Source organism: Anser brachyrhynchus (assembly GCF_964034855.1).
Source record: "Anser brachyrhynchus genome assembly, chromosome: 9".
NCBI lineage: Eukaryota > Metazoa > Chordata > Aves > Anseriformes > Anatidae > Anser > Anser brachyrhynchus.
In genome coordinates this window covers 16753317-16774485 of record NC_137703.1, presented here as the reverse complement: position 1 = coordinate 16774485, position 21169 = coordinate 16753317, and the positions used below count along the sequence as shown (strand labels likewise).

Genomic DNA, 21169 nt, shown 5'->3' with positions numbered 1-21169 from the left:
GTTTGAAAGACAAATTTCAGTTTGCCGAATGTATTAAATTAGGTAAGGCTTTTTCAAGTTCTGTTCCAGTCATACCTCAAGTGATGTTATCAGCATTCAGAGTAGCTGAAGAAGACTGCCTGCTGTCACAGATAGTAAGTTAATATCCCCAAAGTAAAGAACATAGTGCTTCAATGAAATTAAATCAATTTTATTCTGTAGAGTTTGTGGTATCTTTTTGTTATTTTTGTACTCATACCCTTAGGGCTGTAGGCAGTGACCGTGCAGTATTGTTTTAAAATCCTTTAATAACAGAAATCAAAGTGGGAAGTCACAAACAGTTCAGGTTGAAAACATCTTGGTTTAGACTTTACTGTCACTTTATGTAAACACATACAAGGAAGCCGTGAGTCTGTGTAAGTCCAAGTTTGCCTGCCTAGTGATATCAATTGTGATTAATTTACTTAGGCTAGTAAAGTTGCTTTTCTGTTAGTTAGCTTATCAATGTACATTTTCTCTCTTTTTAATATGAACTGCCCAGAACTGATGAACTCAAAGCTAATGGTGCAGTGTGAGCGGTGAAAAATGCATCTAGGTGTTTGCCAGGTGTCATTCTGTCTGTGTGGAAATTGTTTCAAAATGTCCAGCGTTGGAGTCAGAGGCCTCCCGTGTGCAAATACTGCACAGTATGGGAAGAAAGCCTGCTAGAAGTTCAGCCTACAATGAACTCAATTTTCCTGTGTTTTTGCAGATTTGAAGCTCTGTGTCCCGTTACCCATGTGAGATTCTTAAACATTTGTATATGGAGCAGTGCTGATGAGCCTCTCATGTGAGTGTAGTACTTGACAGAGGCAGGGCGACGCAGTAGGAGGGGACCTTACTACTGGAAAAGGAGAAGACTTGTAGCTGGAGAGACAGTATGCATGTTCATTTGTGCTGTTTGGTCTCTCATAGCTGGAGAGAGAAATACTGTGCACATTCATTTGCACTATTTGGTCTCTGGTATAATCTGCACGATTCTATGTGAAAGGATGGCAAACTGAAACCCCCAAACCAAAAAGTGTTGCTAAGGTCTAAAACCTTGTCCTGCATTAGCCCTGGGTGACAGTGATCTAGCTTTAGTCCTGGGCCCAAGTTCCTCAATCAGAAGCTTTGTTTCTGATTTGTTTTCACTAATGGTAAGCGTGTTGTAATGGATGTCCCTGATAGCTGTGTTTGGGGGAAAAAGTGTTATCAAAATGCTCAGTTGACTTCAGTTTGTATTTGTGAGCATCTCTTTTTTGTTTCTCAGCTAGGACAACTGGATTTTGAGCTTTTGTTACGTGTAGTTAGATGCTGAGAACTCCGGGAAGACTTTGAGTAGGATCTTGCTGTTGATGTTTCACTCTTTCTGCATAATAACGTGGAAGCTAATCTAATGCTACAGAAAAGTAAGATGCCTTCTAAGGGCTTTAAGTTGAGTATTTTAAATCTATATGGAAAAAATAACAATTCTTTTTCCTGTACTGCTTGCAGTTTAAACATTTAAGACACACTTACTGTTGAACTTGGAGTGCCCTAGTTTCTTTCCACATTATGCGTTCGTTATATGTAAAGAGGCTGTGAATGGCTGCGTATTTATAACAATCTTCAGTTATTTTTGGAGGGAAGGATCTTTTAAATTTGGTCTATGAATCCTGCACAAGTAACTGTATATGAATATCTAACTAAAAACTACTTGTGACTGAGTGGTTGTGGAAGTTGGTAGTTACACTGGTGCTGTTTGTGAGTGGGTGAAGGATGGTTGGAAGGTAAAAAAAAAAAAAAAGAAGAGAAGTCATCTGTGAATCCTTTTGCTGGAAAATCTGGAAAACTAGTGAATGTAATTTGGAAATATTTTTTCCGGTGTAGTCTGTATGTTTGTATTGATGTAGATGAACAGAAACACCACCTTCCTTTTGCTCTCTTTCTTCTCCTTTTACATCTTGATGGAAAGTGCAACTCTCTCTGGATAAAGATTGTGCAACAGAGTGAGAAAAGGGTAAGTGTTTGTGAAAGAAGGATATTTTTCTTGCTACAAGGCTTCTTTGTTCTCTGAGGTCAGGAAGAGCTGAGCTCCCAGTCGTTTCATAAGCTCTTCTGTTACCTGTTCGCTGACTGTTAGGTCAGTTCCCCTAAATGAATGGATCCTCCTCTGTATGAGTCATTAGGTAAATATCAGGTAGTGCTGGTATTCTAATACTGGCTGCTTTGAGTACTTGCTCCTAGTTCTTGTTTGCAGTTGACTGAGTAATTTCTTAGCTGTTGTCACAACCCCAGTGTTTTTTTTTCAGCACCGCATCTTCTCACAGCGCGCCATGATAGAGAGTGATCTTCATTGGTCCTGCTTGCTGGTCTGGCCTTGTCAGAGTGTATGTTTTCAACAGTAGCTGGAAAAATATTTGGAGATGTTTCCAGTAAAACAGTTGGTACTGATTCTTGGCTCAAAGCCGCCTCTTGATCAGAGGCAGCATCGTGGTTTGCCAGATGGCCTGCAGGCTGGATCTGGTGCGTGCTCTGATCGCATCCCTGCTGCAGGACAGGGCACGAGAGGCAGCGCTTTGCTGGCCTCCCGTGGGACACCAGAGCACGCAGTGTTCGGAGCTGCCGCTAGAGCAGGAGGTGTCAGCAGTTCCTGCCTGCCTCTAAGGACAGCTGACTGCTGCAGGTAGGGCTTCAGGACGGGAGAGCTGAGAGCTGTGCTCCTCCAGCCGCAGCTGCAGCCAGGTGGTATCTGGGTGGTCGTGATTCCTTGCTGTCTCCTTGAAGAGGAGGCTTGCAGCCTGCATGTGGGGCAGGGCACTTGGGTCTTTGTGCTCACTAGGAAGCTCGGTTGGGAGGGAACAGGGCACGTTGCCCTCTGGCCCATGCAGGTGCCACAAGACTGGCCTCCCGCGTGCATGTGTCCAGGTGAGGGATAACTGCTGGGTTCTGCTGAGGCTGTGATTTGTGTCTGTTTTTCATGTGGGTGAGACTGCAGAAGGCTTCTGTCCTAGGTGCAAGACCTCGGATAGGCGTAGAGGTCCCCGTTGGTTTATCTCCCTTGTCTTTCTGTCCCTGATGTCATCACCCGTGGCCTTTTTGGATGGAAAATGCCTTGGTATTTTCTATGGACCGTTTGAACCTGGGGCCAAGACCCACAAACTGGAAGGCACTGTGCAATGAGAATCAGGTGCCATCCTTGCTTTCTGTGAGAGAGGGACTGCTTCCAGGGCTGGGTGGCTGAGTCCAGTTTGGGGGAGCTCCCAGCCCGCTGGGGGCTGGAGCTGTGAAGGAAAATTGCAGAAACCTGCTGTCTCCGAGGCATTGGCATCCCCTTCTGCCAAGGGGAGCTATTCCAGCCATCTCTAGAGAGGTTTGTGGAGGTGTTAAGGGTTTCTTGTTACACGCTGGAAGTGTAACAGTTCAGTTGTGCAACAGTTGTGCAGTGCAACAGCCTGTGACAAATGCCAGGTTTCCTAGAGGAAGATCCATTGGACCTGTTGCCATGTTGAATTTATAGATGCTGCCAACATTGCTGCAGTAAATTTGCCAGCTTGGTTGATAGAAATATGTAGACTTTGGTGGATGTTCCATTTGCTGTGTTGGGAACCATTTGTTTTGCGTCAACCATGTGTAAAATATTACTGCTGGGAACTGATAGCATTCACCTAGTGGTGAAGGGGCTGTACACTCAATACCAGGCCGAGAGTTGCTGTTCTTAGAGCTGTTTTACACAGCCACTCCCTTGAATTAGCTCTCCATGAACAAAAATTTAGGAATCCCTGATCTGGGATATCTCTGTGCCAGGAGGAGTTAATAATTATATTTATTATAAATAAATATAATAAAAGAAAATAACCTTTCTTTTATTAAGATCCGCTATTAAGAAAATCAGTTTTGGTAAGCAGAGCACATTGATCTGTCATTTAGTTTAGGCAATAACTGTCAACAACTTTTATCGTGTTAGAGGGGAGAAGGAAGTATTACTTAGGATTCTTGTCGTGTTTTTTTCCTAGCTTCCTGAATATAACAGTTCTGTTTTTAAGGTATGTTTTTCCTACACTTATACATCGAGTGGCTGTAAATAAAAATGTTTGATTACATTATGATCATGATTAGCTACATAGATACAGGAGAGGTGCAGCACTCGTTTCACCGTACATTTGCCAGGTAGCATTATTTGTCTGCATGTTGTCTTACCAAATAAGAAAATACTGTTTCTCCAGCACTTTGCACTTGCCCTCTTGAAATAGAGTTAAATTTCTATTAAACCAACATGTTTGATCAGCGCCACTGAGTAAAGGAGGAGCTCAGTATTACTGATAAGGTCCACAATAAATTTGTACTTGGTTTATTTAGCACCTGGCTCTGTCTCCATTCTCTGGTGCATGAGTATTGCAGTATTGGTAGTTTAGAAATACCTGTGTTTGGAAAGGTGCTCAAGCCTTCAGCTCAGATGAGTTACCGCAATTTCTTTTTCCTTGAAACCTAAATGCTGTCTTTGAGTTGATGCATCTTTTTAATCTCAGGCAAAAGGGAGCTCTGGTTTTATCTTTTAATTTAAGCAACCTTGATAAAAAGAAGCCAGGTTATGCTGGAGTCAATGCAATGATAATCAATTCCTTCTGTTCTTAAGTCATAGTGAAAATGAAAAGAGCTACATTTACTGGCTGTTCTTCATGCCTTTTTGTACAGTGTAAAAGAAAATTAAGCTCTTTTGACCTTCCTCTGACATGTGTAGTCAGCGAAGATGAGGGCAGAGAAAGGCTTTGTCAAAATAAATGAAGTCGATACCAGGCTTTCTAAAATTGTTACTAATGTTCTCCAGTATTATGCTGCAATTAAAGTCACAGCCTGTGAAGACAAGCGCAGGCAATCTCAGCTGCTGTTTCATCCACCAGCACATTTCTTGGTTTCAAGTTTTTGTTCTGTCTTTCAAGCACTCTGTCACAGGCATTTTGAGCCAGTGGCTCTAAATGGGTGCTGTGCTCCTTATGGCAAGCTTTGTCATACGCTTCACCTGGAGTGTGATTGCACCTCCAGAAAACCAGCTGCCCTGGATCTGAGCAGAGCTGGCTGAAATCAGGAGCACTGGGATTTGGACAGAGCTGTGGCAGTGATATGCGTACATGGATCAAAAGAGGTTTGCAAGAAACTAGAGGGTTTAAACCTTAATGCTGTGTATATACCTTTACAACTACAGCTGTGTACCTTTTTTTGCAAGAGAGTTGTAATTTTCCATGACAGTGAGAAGTGATGAGTTCTCCCATAAACTACTAGAAAGAATACTGCTAAGATTAAAAAAGATAAAATAAAAACAAAACAAAACTGCTTGCTGCTCCAATGGATCTACCAATTCGTTTCATTGTGTGTTTGCTAATGGCAAGGAAAGCTGGAGAGAGCTTCAGCTGCAAGTCCTTCTCTGAGTTTAAGTTATGCTCACCTGGTCTGTATTGCAGCAAGGGCAGCGAATTTGTTCTTCCTGAGGTGTCTTTGTGGAGGAGACAATGAATTTGACAGCTCGTGGTGCAGGGGACTAGTTCATTAGTTGATGATGGTGATCTGCATACAGACTGAGGTACCTGCTAGCAGCAGGCATGGAAGTGGTGCTCTGTGCCTCTGCGGCTGCTGGGGGGGCTGGGAGCCCTGCAGGTGCATTTGCACGGTCACTTTTAGCTGTGGCCTCTGACGTGAGGGGGTGAAAACCTGAGCGTGCACAGTTTCCCATGTGAAAACTGGTAGTGTGCGTGCTGCTGTTTCGTAGTCTGCGCTGCATCTGAAGAACTGAGCGGTGTGCTTGTGAACTGGTTGTGTTTTAACTGAGGTGGCAGTTAAGAAGGGGATGGCTTAATGTTTGCTTGGCAGAACATTGCAGCAGTAGCAGAGGATGTTGCATTCTCTGTTTAGTTTCAGGTCTAACAAAACTCCTACCTAGTTATGCTTTGGTACATTCCTGCTTCTCTCCTCTATATTTCCTAGACAGCTGTGTTTGCACTGGCTGACTTATCCAAAAAGTGATTTTACTGGTATCGTTATTTGCTTTACCCTGTACTGATAGCAGCCTTCAGCCAGCTCTCTGTTTCCAGCGTCAGGATGGGCAAAGTGCAGACTACAAAATGAGCTTGTCCTGGGGAAGCATTGTACAGTACAGTACAACCTGGACAGTATAACATAGTGTTGAACTCAAATCGTGGTGGATTGTTTTGGGTAGTCTGTACTGGGAAGTTGAAACCAGCCAGATTTTGCCTGATGGAAAAGTTAGAAAACTTAGCTAATGCAACTCAAAGGAAAGGCTTTTCTGGATGCTTTTTTCTTACAGAAAGTAACAATGATTTACCTGTCATGCTGTCTCTTGCAGCTGGAATGACTGACAGTTTATAGGAAGTGCCATCTGAAAACTGCAGGTGATTTCCTTTCTTGCAGTATACCAAAGAGAGCTTCGCTTTGCTGTTTCAGCACCAGAAATGACAAAGCTCAGTAGTGGAGTTGTGATGTATGCTGCTACAGGTTTTCATTTTATTTTGCTCTGAAAAGAGCTTGTATCTTTGGTGGTACACGTGCTCTAATTTGCAAACTGCTACAAATGAGGCAAACCAAATTCTCTTTTTCATTGCTGTGAAAAATAGGATCGTACAGAAACACTTTGCATCCCCCAGAAGAATAAAAATGTGTTGGTGCAGTGGTATTGATGTTGGACATCGGATGATGCAAAGTTAAGGTCAGAGTTTGAGACTACCTAAAAATTCTTCCCCCCCACTCGTTGTTGGGGAGGGTTGGAAGTCTAGCCTAGATTAAAACAGAGGCTGAGGAAGCAGCAGTGTCACCAGCTTTTGGAAGTCTGATCTTTCCATTGTATGCCAAAACCAACAGGTATGATTCTATGTTTTTATGTATGTACAAATTTTTAAGACTTCTGAAGTATTATGAATGCTTCAGCATATTGCTTAAACAGATGAAAAAACATATTGCTTATGAAGTAGCTATAGTTTTAGTGTTGGATAGCAATTTAGCTTACTGGGACGACTCAGGAAGAATGCCGTCAAATGAAGTTCTATGCATAGCAGCGAACGGAATTTTCTAAATTTTGTCTACAGAAGTATTTCTATGCAAAAAGAAAGTATATATATGTGTAGCAGTATGCAGTGGCTGTAGACATCTCCAGTAAAAATGGACAATTATATTAAACCATGAGTTTAAGGGAGTGCTAGAGTGGTTGCCTGGGGCTTCAGTATGACTTTTCAGTGCTCTGGATAGTTAATATGGAATAGCCTTACTGCTAGGACAGAGGAGCCCAGAATAATTTTCCTTGTCCCAGTTAAGTCAAGAACTATTAGAGCAGTGGAAATAAGGTTTCAACAAGAGGGGGAAAAAGGGTGAGCGAAGTGTCAGCTCTCTCTCTCTCTAGTTACAGGGAAAAGTACACATGTACCAGAAGGCAGAACTGCAAGGAGGGTAAGTAGCAGTTACCAGTGGAAACAGAAATTAGGCTAGTGATGCCAAAGCACATAAGTGGATTAGGAATTATTTTCACTTTTTCTGGTCCTTAGAAAAAAAAAAGGCAAACTGTATGTGCATTTGCAGTAAGGAGGGTAGGTCAAAGGAATAGATGTTCTGAGCTGCATGTCTGTCAGGAAAGGATTCCTCTCTGTTATCAAGCCTGACACTTGAGCCATTCAGAGTCATTTCTCTCCAATCCAGTACCACCGTGTCATGCTACACAGGCTGTACAGGAGACCTACTGTGATCCGGTGGCATTGTTTCCCTGATGTTGGCAGCAGAAAAGGCACAGCAGCTTAGAAACTCTAGAAGCGACATCACGTACTTTTCAACGTACCTTTCTCACCTCCTTTCCCTAAGGCATTATATCCCAAGACGTGGCAGGAGAAGATCATTTGATTGTATGACGCTGCAATAGAAGTAAAATTTCTGAGCAGCTTATTCAAGGACCAGGAGCTCGGAAGATGGGCGTGTTTGTGTGAGAGGTTTCTTCAAGCTTCTCACTGCAACACCTGGGAGGTACTCCGTAAGCAGAATTTCTAGTCTCTTTTTGAAGTGCAGATGTACCAAGAACACTGGAAGGAATGAAAGGGTGTAACGTAGAAGGTCAGGAACTGGTCAAAACAGTCCCATAGGTGACTGCGTGTGGCGGGGCTGTTTGCTCTGTAGCCATGACCAGTGACCATTTTGCTTCTTAGCTGTTAGCCTTCTAGCCTAAGCTGATGATCAGTAGGGTGTCTGTTTGAAGAAATGGGGCTGTTGACTAAAGAAAAAGATATTCCACTATACTCTACTTTACAAGGAGCCAGCATCGTGCTGAGGGTTTATCTGCAGGAATAATTTCTCATCGTGGTGTATCGTTATTCTCCCATCAGCAGAGAGGCTGATACTTGGAAGTTGTGAATTTGAAAAATTACTAAATCCTTTGACGGCTAACACTTCTCTTACCCATGCAGACTGTTGATGTGTCAGAATCCTTTCAAAAAGGGACAATTTTTGGCATTGGGGTTAGTTTTTGTAGTTCTCAAAATATGTATGATCCTGTGCAGCTGAGAATCGTTACCTGTACAATGCATTGGCTTTTGAACTATTCAGAGACGATTTCTGTAATGCCTCCCGATGATGCATGTGGGCAGGAAGAAGTTTGATCAACCCATTGCTTACACAGAAGAAGATACAAGGCAAGCCCAAAGGGGAGGCAGAAGTGAGTATTAAGTGTTCTCAGGTGGCTCTTCTAATTGTCTAAAGAAAATTGTCCTTTATGTCATCCCAGATGATGATATTCACAAAAGCCAACCTAGAAAATCATACCTGTATTAGGTACCTACTCTCTGCAGTCAAAGTCTTTTGTGCCTTTATCTTGATTACCTTTGTTACCTTGGGCACTTGGCATGAGAAAAAAAGCCACATCATTCTGATTGCTTCGTGTTTCCTCTCAAAAACAACATCTTGGAAATGCTACCTGAGCTGTGTTCAACCTCTGAAGTTAGAATTTGGTCTTTCTGGGAATCATGTGAGAGCAAGTGATTGCCGGGAGCAATGGAGTGGATACTGAAGCTGCAAGAGCAGAGACCTTGGTATCAAAGGCCACCTGCTATTGCTCTCCTTCTCTTCAGCCTTAAAGTTCACTGGGTCACAAACTGAGCTCGTCATCTTCCCGTACAATGGCTAGCGGTTCTTCAGAAGACGAACAGGACAGTTTCTCAAGGATTATTTCATATTCATGTCCCATCCAGAAATCTCCTCCTTTTTGGATGCTCCCTTTCCTATTTTATTAGCTTCAACCTTCGGGTTTGCAACCCAGCTTCCACAGTTATTTGGTAGGAGTAAAACAGACGTCTCATAATAGAACTTAAACTATTTTTTCCACAGATTGCTTTATATTGATCAGCTGATGTGAAGAATTTCTTATGAAAAGCTAAAGAAACTCCTGAACATTATCTGCTTGAAGGGAATGGGGAAAAATGTTTGACAGATCATATTGATGTGGCTGATGTTAAACAATGCTCTGCAAATGTGTTTCCTGTTCATGGTGTGCATTTCATTACCTATGCTCAGTCAGAAATACCTTCCTAGCATGCTAAGATTGTATGTCTGGAGTGAACTCAGTCGATGTAAAACTGAAAGAAAAATGCTAACGAGCATCACTGTCCATGTGCAGGTCTGCAGGCCTGTGGCTGGCTGCAGATGTTCTGGTAATGTACGCTGATGTGGTGCAGCCGTACCCTTGGATCTGAAGCACAAAGGACAGAGCACCTGTTCAGCCATTTTGCTTTTAATTACCTTCAGGAGTTGCGTAGAGTTGTTTTAAAATATGTTTTTCTTGTTCAACCCATTTTCTTCAGCTTAAATGCAAGCACAAGAATCCCATGGGTGTTACAAGACGGCCCCTTCAAGGCGACCTAGGTTCAGGTACTGCAGTATGTGCAAGGCACAGTCATTTTTCATTTTTGTTCGCTGCTTGGCACAAGAGAGACTCCCCCAGCCCCCAACTGCTGCCAACAATTAAAGACAGTTACCAGTCCCCAGCGGGAATAAGTGTTTTCAGCCAATATTTACAGCCTGTTCTGTCCTGGAAGAATGGAGCTATCGATGCTATTGTCAGCTGGAGATGTAGGGAGACTTCCTTTTGGCTCTTTGGTGAGAAATAATATGTAAAATACAGCTCTGGTGGCGGCTGTTAGCTTTATTGATTGCCCAAGAAGCGCTGCAAGAAGGCGTTGCATAGCTACGGGTTTCCCTAGCTCAAGCTAATTAGTGCATTTGATTTCTTCTGAGTCCTGATGGGTGAGTAACCTTGGTCACCTTCATCCCGGTGAGGAAGGATCCTCCCTGTGCTTGCACGTCACAGGGTATGGCTGAGGCCAAGCCTCCGGGAGGAGTGTTGTGAGTCGGTCGATGAGCTGCTTCCTTGGAATATGTTCTCTTCTGCAGCTTCTGCATGAGGGCAACATCTATAACCGGTGTCTGATAAGATACAGGATGACTGTTTAATATGCTGAATGCCATTTGTCTTAATATTAAGAGTTTCGCATGAGAAAATAGCGTGATTGTCTCACAGGAGATTGCTATTACAATAGAACCGTATCATAATCTGTCAATATAAATCTTTAATGTTTTCTGTCACTCGAGCAGCCTGGCACACCCGCAGTTTGGTTGTTATCTGTATCTTATTCAGTACTTGGCCTCTTTCTCTGGAGGCCTGCAGAGGTTGCCGTTCCGTAGGAAGAAGCACCATGTCACATCAGCTTTCGGGAAGCTGAAAATTCGTAGTGGCCAGCAGTGCAACTGGGGGTCCTTCTGTGTTGGCAGTAGTACGCCCCTATTAAGGTGGGCGTGGAAGAGCCAGGGATGCTGTCTTGTTTGTGAGTTTGTTGCCAGCAGCTAATTGCAGAGAAAAAGAGACTTCTGATGTGGGTGTGCTTGCAACACTTAATTTTGTCTTTGTAGGTTAATTGTGGTTTTGCTGTGGGTTTCTGTTTCTTCATTTTTTCTTCTCTACCTCAGGAGAGAAGGAAACTGCATGTTGAACCTGCTTCTGAAGCTCATGGTCACTTTCTAACCTTGAGGAGAGTGCAAAATATGAAAATACCAGTGTATGTGCTTCAAAAAATGTTACTACTTTTAAAAGAGCAGACCTGTACTCGTTAATGACCCGCACTTGTTGTGTGGAGGATTTCCAAAGGCCGGACAGCTTTCACTATGCTCAGCGGCATTTGTAGCTTGTTACTTCATAGCCTGCCTCTGTGTTCAGCTGTGTGAGGGGTTAGGAAAGCCAAGCACATGGCTTTCCTGCTCTTCTTCTGATGCTCTCCCATTTGCTACTTGGGGGGAACAGAAATAATTGTAATAAAATACAGTCACGCTGCTGGGGTGGAAGCTGGGGCTGACTGAGCCTTTGATTTCAGTGAAGCTGGGATTTCTCTTTAGGCTTGGAGACTGGGAGGATGACTGGATATGCTGGTGGTGATGGCAGAGGAGAGAGAGGCAGTCGTATGAATTTTGGCAAGTGGGTGTAAAAACAGGAAAAAGAACTAAGTTTGAGATGTAAAAGGTATAAATAGGGAAGGGAAATGGGCTGCTCTTTGACAATAGAGCCAAAAGAAGCAGATAATGGTGATCAGGTTACAGTCTGGGGGAGGTAAAAGCAAAAAAAAAAAAAAAAATGGAGGTAGAGATCTCCGTGGTTGTCAGGGTATGTGTTCATTTCGTTTTTAGGATAAGCCATTTCAGTCATTAAGAAACACTAATCAGCAACTCTTCTCCCCTCACAAGTTCATTTAACCAGTCTGAGCCTATTCCTTAGTGGGATGGGAGTAACTCAAGGAAATGATGGGGAAAGGGTGATCCTTACTGATGGATTTTATTTGCAAGGCAAATCGCACAGGCAGAAAACGATTCCTTTTTTAAGGAGAAACATTGCTAGAGGAATAGTTCCTGTTGGGTCCCTTTTCTGCTCACTGGCCTCTGTGGATTCAGTTTCTTCAGTATTTCTGCATGCATCTTCATTCCCTGTTTCCAGTTTCTCTGTGTTCTTAGCAGGTAACATGGTGCCCTTAATCGGGGATGAGCAGCGCTTTCTGTTTGGTAAGGTGCAGTGCAACAGCTGTGTTCTTAGGGCTGTTACCCCCAGCGCTGTGCCTAACTGTCCAAGCTGTGAAATCGAGGTACTGGCTTTAGAGCTCTGTGTATGTTGCTAGCCATTGTGCCGCTGTGTTGTGCCAGGTACAAAGATCTCTGCTCTTTTTCTCCTGTTTTATTTTTATACTTAGGTTTTCACTTTGTGTCATGTAGAAACCAAAGGAGGTGTATGTAGTTCAGCAGCAGAAGAACCATGCTTACTATGAATCGGCTGCTTTGCACAATAAACATTTTGGGGGCCAGAGACTCAAGCCTTTTAACCTCCTACAGTGCGATGTCTTTTTTTTCTTCATACTTTGACACAGCTCCTGCAAGAAATGTATACAGTTACCTTCCACCGGCCTCTCTCCCTTACAGCCCATCTTTCCTTTTCCATTTTTTTCCTTAAATGGTGAGAAGCCATCAGGTTAAGTAGTATTTAATATTCCTTTGAGTTGGAAGCTTTCATCCCACTCTGAGCAGAGATCTGGCCTCAGTTATTTGTACCTTTATGTGCTTTTAGCAGTCTAATTACAGCGAGGTGGTGTAATTGTGTAGGAGCTCCTTACTCCTCCGACCAGGAAACACAATGGAGCAGCATGTTATCTGCTGACACTGCAAGCTGTGTTGACTGGCTTGGTTTCTGTGGAGAGCAGTCAGGTACCTTCAGAGGCTTGGATCTTATCTGTGGGCTGCTCTGTGGCCTGGAGCCTGGGGGCAAATCTGGGCAGTGGTTCTCTGTTTCTCGGGCACACTAGAAGGGAAGAAAACTTCTGCAGAAGAGAGGTTTGTCTCTGAACCTAGGCAGAGGCTTTTACAGGAACCAAGAGATGTCACAAGTGTTCAGTCTTCCCTGCAGAAGCATAGTCTACTTCTGATTTACCTTTTTTAGCTTGAAACGGTGCTGCATGGATGCTAAAAACCCACGCTCCTAAAATAGATAGAGTAGAACGAGCACTTCACTGATGACTCTTCTCCAGGAGAGGAGAGGGAGAAGGTAACAATGTTCAGATGGCAAATATTAGTCATGTCACTTAATATATCTGAAGACCTCAGACACCAACAGCATAAAGGTGGCGGAGGAACCTGGAGGGAATGAAACCTCCTAACAAACCGGGCAGGTTATTAGAGGTGCACTGGGTATGGATATGAGACCTGAGGAAATAAGCCAACTGAGCAAAACAACGAAGAGCATGCTCACAGAGGCTCGATGTGCTCGATGGATCCCAAGCCTGCTTTTACCTGCCTGTTTGCAAAGCTGTTCTCTTGTACGTTTGACAGGTCTCTCAGAGCATCTCTCCGGGGAGTTCCCTGCTTACAATGCAGCTGCCTGTGCAGAAAGGCTAGTACAAAGGCTCGCTACCTCCAAAATAAGTGATTTTTTCCAATGTAAATATTGATTTGAATGGTGTTATTCTAGCTTTTACGGTAATGAGTGCTGTACAGAAGCTGCTTGTTCTTTTCACGTAGTATCTACGCTGCCAGCGTGCACCTTGCAGTCCAATTTGGCTGGCTCAGCATCCCCTCACTTCCTCAGGTCACACGTTGGCCTTGGCCCAGTTGGCAATCAGCTCATGGAAGAGCCTCCGAGGTGCCACTGCCTGCTGATTTGCTGGGAACACATCTTGTAACTGAAATACAAAGTATGTATATCCACTTGTACCTAAGTGGCTTCCAGCAGACTTGACCCAACGGAGCAAGCAGGCCGCTGAAGTCCCTGCGGAGGCATCGTGGGAGAAGTGCATCGTTTCCAGTTGCTTGCTCTGATTGCATTGTTTGTATAATTATTCGCTTTAGAGCCAGCGGGTGCGAGAGGCTGCGTGGCTGTGGGCACAAGAGGGTAGGAAGGGGGAGTGCAGCTGTGGGCGCGTTGGATTTCCCTGTGCATAGAAGGGGTCATGAGAAATCACAGTGCGGGGCTGATTTCCCCATCTGTTTGCTTTTTTTTTTTTTTTGACAAATCTTCAGCAACAGAGGCTGAATGTGCACCCTCCTTGTGTTTTTCCCCTTTTGTTTCACCTTTTTGGTGTTTGTTTATGAAGAGAGCTGCTCTCCTGAATGTACTCCCGTCTCTTTTTGCGCTTGTGCTCAGACCTCTGTGTAAGCCCTGTGGGCTGCTGAGTTACGAGTACGGTTTTGGTGGCACTTCCCATCTTCGGGATTCAGCTGTTGCCAGACACCTAGTGAACGTATGAACTGAGTGAAGTACTTCCCTGCTGTGAACTCTGCTGATATATCAGGGGCTAAACTAAGCTTTGTTTATTAATGTTGTTAATTTAAATTGTGCAAGAATGCTTTGAAAATGTGACAGCGGACAGGGCAGCAGGCAGTCAATACCGTTAAATGACAATACTGCTCGATATTTGCTGTTAATTGAGAGAGGCAGCAGCTGCTGGTATGTGGCTTCAGCCAGGATGAATCAGTAATAAGTCTGTAACTTGTTTTATTTTTGTTTCCTGGTTTAAAGTTGCATCAGCCCTTTACAGGTCAGTAGCTTGCTTGGGATAGAAATCAAAGATCAGAGCAGGCCTTAATTGAGGACTTGATTTTGTTTCTGTTTCCCAGTGAGTGTCGTAGCACTGTGATAAATTTGGCAACAGGAATAAAATTGCCCTGTATTTAAAGACTAAACTTAAAGATTTTGGGTTTGTTTTTTTCCACTCTGTGTGGCAGACGGTGTGATTGTAGCCGGCAAAGCTAGCTCCTGCTTTGAAAGAAAGCATTTTTGTTGCTTTCCCACTGGCTTCCAGAGGTATTTGCAGTTATGGTTTCTCTGAACAGGAGTTTGGTTCATCTCTCTTTGCTGGATGGCACTCCAGGTTGTGGTGTATCAGTGTTCGGCCCCTGCTGGAGGGACCCAGCAGCAGGAGGGAGAACATGAATTCAACATTTTCCTTGTGCTTTTTTTTTGCCATGCAAATGTGTCGTTTAACCTTTGAAAACTTACTTGATAAGCTGTTATCAGCCAGCAGTTAAAATAACAAACCCTCCCACCTCGCTGAGTTGGGACAGGAACTTCCCAAGGCTTCAAGGCCTGGGTATTGTACAAGAACAATATCAATCCAGGGAGAGTAACCGGGCTGGGGACAAAGTTTAGTCTCTGAAGAAATTGGCCCCAGTTGCTATTTTCATGGTGTTTGTGCGGTCTTCCCTGTAAGTATGTATTTTGCACGAAATATTTTATTTTTCACTAGATATGGTCATGATAGTGCAAAGCCACAGTAAGGTGGTGGGCAGCATCTTGAACAGATCTTAAATTGAACACGAATTGGAAACGAAATCCTAGCTCTGTTGAGAACAATGCTAACAGTCACAGCTCAGCTTTTGCCACAAGCAGGAGAATTTCAAAGCAAATAATGTTTTGTTTGTTCAGTTCTTTAAACAAAATACATCTGCAAGGGATGGTGTTTGAACCAAATACTCAGAATTCTGCTGGTATTTTGTTAGGATGAGAAATACCAGATTGAAAGGAATATTTGGGGCTGTGATGGTTATCCTAAAGGGGAAAAATCTAACCACCAGGTATGTTTTGTAATTTGTTTCCGGTGTGTATGGTTCTCTATACTACATATAATTGGTTTTGTATTTGTTCTACAACAAAAATAACAATTTTTACCAAGGGCGTAAGTGCATTTGTTCATTGTTAAGAGTTTAAATCTGTGATACTGTCTTTTTTTGTGTATTGGCTTACAGGTACATAAAATCTTTCAAGTTAAACCTGGCAGGCAATGTGTTAAAGCTGATAGAACACTATACAAAGCTGTAGTAAATACAGGTGCAGGAAGAACAAAACTCATCTGGTGGTAAAAGTCCTCAGGCCCCTAAAATCTTGTCTCCTCTAGGGTACTGACAATTCCTACCTTTGCTAGCAGTTATAAAACGATGTTTTATAATCTTAGGAAGCTGTAATTTTCACGTGAAATTCAATAATATATTCCAGTGGCATTCTTCCAGCTTCAGGCATCTTCAGGCTAGTGTTTTTTAAGAAATCTCTCCAATTTAATGTGCTGTTTTAGCTGTACTGTAATCAAATGCAATCTTTCCCGATTTTGTATGTTTCTTATTCTCAGTTATGCATTATTGTTTCATCTGTAGCATCTACCTAAGTGTTTTTTTCTTAAGCAAGAAAATACATTTTGGGGTGTGTACGCACAGATTATATATATGTCCATGATTTCTGTATTTAAAACTGTGGTAAAAATTGTGATTGCCAGCTTTTGGGACTTCTTTGATTTCATGGCATCAAGTGATTTTCTTGTAAATAAAAACAACCATCTATATTTTAATACATAAAAAAGTTTAAACTCTAAAAATGATCTAATAAACCTGTTCAAATGTGATGCTCTGTCCTTCCATACCTCTTTTGGAAGGAGTTATTAACAGCAATGTGCTAATTAGGAAATAGACTGTATACCTGTGTAGCATGCTTCCCTATTTATAGTTTTTATTTATTTATTTTTTTTTTGCTAGCTGCTTGGCCTGGTCTGTAGCAAGGTGTATAGATGTTCTGCTGCTTTGCCGTGGTCAGCTGCCCGCACTTCTAAGGAGCTTGGGTGCTGTGTCTTTGGTGCTCTTGCTCCTATTGTGTCCCCACCTCGCTCTCAGGACGTGTCCGTGTGGCATGGTCCTGGTGCCAGCCGGTGCTTCTGTGCAGCTGTGTGGGCACCAGCCCCGACGAGAACACCGCTCGTGCCGATGACCGGTTGTTTCCACTTGAGAAGGTACAGCAGAGCTTCGCTGATTTGGAGGCTTTATTTTTCTTTACAAACTGCTGAGCGAAGTGGGAGAAGTCCTCCAGGAGCATCGCCTCAAATAACAGTGTGAAAGCAGAGCTGTAGCACGGCTTCAGAGCACCGGGAGAGTCACCTGCTGCTGGTGGAGGGATGGGGATGGCTGAACAGATTTACTGCAGCTGTGTGTCTCTTAGGGCCAGCGTCGGTGCATTGCCTCCAGGATGGTGCTTGAAGTGGGAATTACTGTGCTAATAACTGATTAAAACAGGCCTGGTACAGGTCAACAGTGATTGCAGGTTGTGACTTCTGTGCATGTATATTGCTGTTGTCATCATCCTCCTTTCAGGAGACCAAATAATAGCCTCTGAATGTAGCTTAACCTTGAATTCACAGTCTTTCTTGTTGGGAGTGTGGAATTGCCTTTGCTGTTTAATTTGCCACAAAAACAGTGAATATAAAGAATTAGTTGTGCTAGCATCACTGAATCCCTCTGTCAGTGTTGTAGTAATGTTGATGTGTCTGTGGTAATTAAGGATCCAAGAAAAACAATGTCTGCAGGTAGAGCTAATCTTTTCACGTTACAGGCTAGTATCAGCCAGTTCTGTAGTTTCAAGGTGATGATTATTTCTAATTATATGAAGAACCACACTAAGTCTTGGCCATCTTTTAGACTTCTGTGGGATGGGAAGAATATACAGTAGGCTCAGGCCTGGAATTCTCAAAATCTGTTGTCTCTTTGCTTGTGTGTTTGTGACACCAAGAGAAATAATGGTATGAGGAGTTGTAATCTGTGTTGGAAGACTATAGTAGCTTAAGCTTTTCCTAAAATTTGCTTATAATTAGGGAAATAACTTGGAGTGTTAGTATAAAAATTAAGTGGAAAAAATCATTAATAGATTATCTGGAAGTGTTATTTTAAAATCTAATCCAATCCAGAATAATATGTATATATATATGTGTGTGTGTGTATTTAATATGGAAATCTGTGAGCTCTTTTATGGGAGCTGCTTGCTCAATTTAAAATAAAATTGTACTGTAAAAGGATTATAAGGTGTATGCCTGTGCTGAGAAAGGATGTGCTAAATGTTGTGAGGTGTTTTTCTGCTCCTAGGTTCTATCCTTTTTGAAAGTGCATACTTTATTTTGGATGTTTTCTGCTGCGTTTAAATGTACCACGCAACATCAGGATATGCTAACAGGATGTTTTGGATGGATCTTAGGAACATTTATTTAAATAAGTTTTTGTTCAATAGGATTCTGAGTTTTCTTACTGCTTTTCTTTCTAGAGAAAAGAATTCAGCGCTGGACTGTCTTGAACATTACTCATGGTGCAACTTCAGAGAGCAGCTTGATTTATCTGACTTGAAGAGGAGGCACATGTGCAGTAAGCCAAGAGGACATGGGCTTTCGGTGCATCTGGAAAAATGATCAGGTATCAGCAGTTTATGTTTGAACTGTAGTAACTAGTCAGAAACTTGAGGAGGCATGAAACAAAAGAGCACTCACTCCTGCAGTTATCCTTACGTTTTAGATGTTCTTTGCTCCCCAAAGGTAGGGATTAGGTAAGATGACCATCTCGTTTTATATTATGTCCATAGCCATTTCACTGCTAAGCGTGCTCAGTTGCAGGACATCTGATGGGATCCAGTTCAGATGCAACTTGTGAGTGACCAGGAAGCAACGGGTGCCAAAGGAATGTTTCCATAGCCTGGGTTGAATTTAATCATAAAGTGTTCAGATTTTTCAAATGTAACTTGAACTCTGAGAGCTTTTGAATCTATTCAGTCAAATTTATTGATGTTGTGAGGGGACAATTCCGATATATTATTTTTCTATTGTTTTAAGTACTCTTTCATTGTACTTGCTGTGGTAATCGGCTGCTTTTTGGAGAAAGCAGATTTCCTCACAGGAATCCACACTGTTTTAGCCTGAGTAGAGATACCAGGGAAGTTCCAGCAAATGCAAAGAATAGTGGTTCACATTGAAATTGTAGCAGGTTATAGGCTAAATAATTCTAGAATGATAGGTTTTTAGCTATTTGTTTGTTTTCAAGCAGCTGTTCATCATCTCTAAAATAAGGTCAAATGTTTAAGGTAGTATCAAACTGTCCGGTGTGATCAGGGACTTTTTTTTTTTTTAGCAAGCTCACGGTTACAGTTTGGTTACAGTGAAGCGGCTTCATTAAAACAGTTTGGCATTTCGGCGGCATTTGTCGATTCTGTTCCTCTGCTCACAGCTGTGCTGTCTGAGAAGGCAGAGCCTGCCTGTCGGAGGACGTAACTGCTGTCTGGGGGCAGCCAGGTTCAGCTCGGGGAGAGACTTTGGGAGGCTGAGCAGGGCAGGGGAGGAGGAAGGGGAGCGAGAGGTGCAGGCAGCAGCCAGCAGCCTGTGGCAGGGAGACTGAGCTAGGACGGAGAAGCAGAGACAGCGAGGGCTAAAGGGATGCCTGGAAACAAAGCACAGCTGGCAGGGAAGGTTGTGTGCTAACACCTCCTAGTCTGACTGACCTGGTCTCTTTGAATTTCCTTTGCTGAAGATGTTCTGGTTCATATTCCGAGAAAACTTGGTGTTTTTCTTCAGGGAGCAACCTGTGCAGCAAAGATCTGTGCATATTTGGTAAAGAGCTCTGGCTGGTGGGGAGGCCAGTCGCAGACAGGCTGATCCTGTTGGCTGATCACAGCTTCGTTTCCTGAGGAGTCACCAGCCGTGCAAGATGGATTTCGGATGTGATTGCGAGACTGGTTAGGAGCTTTAAGATGACAAAAAAAAGGCCCTTGATTTCATAAATTCTTGTTGCTTTGAGCTTTGAAATCGAGCTTACCTGTCTTCCTATTAAAAACGGTGTAATTTTAGCACGAGTTAAGCTTGCGGCTGCAGGTCATGCATTGTGTCGTTCTTCTGCGTTGCGTGAGGGGTTGGACTAGATGGTCAGAGCAGTTCTTTGGTGTTCAGGTGTGCTATTTTCCCCCCTCTGTCTGCAAACCAAATTTTTGCTATTGCTTTTGAAACTTGAAATAAATGGCAGAAAGTTCTTCTGATATTCTCTAATCTAATGCATCTGTGTGAGCTTGTGATACTTTTCTGTAACGTGTATTGCCTTCTATGTCAGCATGATACATGATGTTTTAGGTACTGCTATTTTTAAGAATGTCATCCCTTGAATCTGTCATGTATGCAGTGTTTTTAGCTTAACTATATCTGTTCTATATATTTAAAAACTAAATGGTAAAACTGGTGTATTACCAGGGTTGCTCTGTAAGTGCTCACTTAAAATTTGCCTTTGCTTTTAAAGTGGGAAGTGCTTGATATATTTGTCTGTGATGGTATTCAGATTATTTTTATTCCCTTTTGTGATTACTGTCAGAAATTTACTTTGTTTGACTTCTGCTAACCAAGTTAAAAACACTTTTGAAAGCACACACAATTAGTAATTTCAGAGAAATTGCATTAGTCAAATTTTCATTGTATTTTATTTTTATTAAAGGAGAGTATTTGACATTTCAATTGTGAGCATAGGTATATGTGAAGAACCCTGAAAAGGAGCAAATTGTATAATCGTTCTGTAATCTTTGGGAATTAAGTTTTGAGGAATATTGTCAAAAAAAAAAAAATCAGTGTTTTCTTTACAAACACTAGCAGAGAAATAATTTATTCTCGTCTTTAACTGTAAAAATATCTTAGTTTTCTTCAGTTAGTGGATGGATATATGCATAAGGGAAGAAAGCTTTTCAGCCTGAAGGAGACAAAATGTTTTTCTTTAAATTTTCTTTACATTTGTGTCATGTTTCTCTTAAGTAGATACTTCATGCAGATAATAGTAGACATAAGTTTTAGGAGGTAATTGAGCCACCTGTGTGAAGGCTTGCAGGAGCATGCATGATGGGGCTACATTTTGGGATTTGTTTAAAAAAAAAATCTCATTTTTTTTGTCTGTGACGGGTGGCGGGTGCTGTAGAGGCAAAGTATCCGTATATTTAGTCTCTGTCTATCATGTTATGGATTATAATTCAGGTGAAGTATTTTACTGAAGAATGAAATTTTCCCGTGATTTAAACCTGATTTCATTTCAATGAAAGCAATTAGTTGCATGAACTACCCTGCCCTTGCTTCATCAACAACAATTTATCAGTTTCTTCATCAGCATTGCTGCTTCTTTTAATTTATTTTATTCGGTTAATAGAGAAGACACTCTATATTGAAGTGCTGAATGCACAGTAGTGGTGTAACAGGGGAATAGAGGTGCCTTAAGGACATGAAGTGGGCCTTTTTGGGGGAACATGATCTTTAGTAGATTGCATGTAACGGTGGAGCAAGTGAACCAGGCAAGCTAATAATCATGT

At 42.4% G+C, this 21169-nt stretch overlaps 1 protein-coding gene across 3 annotated transcripts in view; it reads left to right on the top strand.

The window, feature by feature from the left end:
• The window catches only part of MAP3K13 (mitogen-activated protein kinase kinase kinase 13), a 77075-nt gene that overhangs the window by 14008 nt on the left and 41898 nt on the right, over positions 1–21169 (top strand). For all 3 annotated transcript variants that reach the window (XM_080604118.1, XM_080604121.1, XM_080604119.1), the window contains one exon: positions 18116–18261. The gene's annotated coding sequence lies outside the window, so the exon portion shown is untranslated. The remainder of the gene's footprint in view (positions 1–18115; positions 18262–21169) is intronic.